This window comes from Trachymyrmex septentrionalis, unplaced genomic scaffold (assembly GCF_001594115.1).
Source record: "Trachymyrmex septentrionalis isolate Tsep2-gDNA-1 unplaced genomic scaffold, Tsep1.0 scaffold22, whole genome shotgun sequence".
Lineage (NCBI taxonomy): Eukaryota > Metazoa > Arthropoda > Insecta > Hymenoptera > Formicidae > Trachymyrmex > Trachymyrmex septentrionalis.
The window spans coordinates 4,183,622-4,184,671 of NW_017305375.1; positions in this window are offsets into that span (position 1 = coordinate 4,183,622).

The window sequence follows — 1,050 nt, forward strand, 5'->3', positions numbered from 1 at the left end:
CCCTTTCTCCCCCGCCCCCCTCTCTCTCTCTCTCTTCTTTCTTATTTTGAATCAAGGATATCTCAAAGTACATTTTGTCCGCAGAGTCTCCGCCTACATTAACTGTCGCGAACAAAATGACACAAAGAGAATGACTTGCGATCAGACTAGTCACAGCCGTCTCAGGGTAGCTGAAGATGCCATTGATAGCGTCCTAGTGGAGGTGCGCTGGCCATTCATCACGGTAGGACCTATCTACATGAGTATCGCAATTCTCTTCGTTATATCGCCGGATGTCTATGTCTTCATACGCGCCAGGAAAACGCACTGCGCGTTGTTCGATTCACATTAACGTTATTTATCGTGAGCGTCGAGGTCGAAGGTGTACGTACGTAACGAGATCGCGCACGATCATGTTCTCCGTTGAGAAAAAGAAAAGATACGATGTAATGCGAAGTACGACACGCTATAATTCGCAGTCATACGCGATTGAGGCGTTTAACTGGCGCAGTCAGATTTTTAAATGCGATAATGGAACATGCGTTTCAAGCCTCAAGATCTAAAATGTTTCCTGTTCTCTTCTTACAAAACTAAAAATATATTACACTTGTATAAATATAAATCTTCATAAATTTCGAATTATTTAAATTGCAGATTAAAATTCGAGTAATTGCTGTCTACATAGAATTATCAGAATCTAAAGAATAATGTGATACGTATTTGCTACAAATGAGGCAGTTCAGGAAAATTGTGGCCTCTGATAATGAATCGTTTCAAGCTTCACAATCTAGAATGTAATGTTTCCCACTCCTTGCTACAAAACTAAAAACATATCACACCTAGAAACATAAATCTTCATAAATTTCAGAATAATGATTTTAATTTTGGTTAGGAATTCGGTTAATAAAGGGTGTCCCAAAATTACGCAAGATTTGAATTAAATAGAAAACACAGTTTTTAGTCTTTTGATTGTTATTTTTTTATTGAATCATAAAGTACATAGGATAGGGTTATTTGTGGAATAACACATCGGGCAAATAGCCTCCACGGCTTTGCATGCACATACGCACT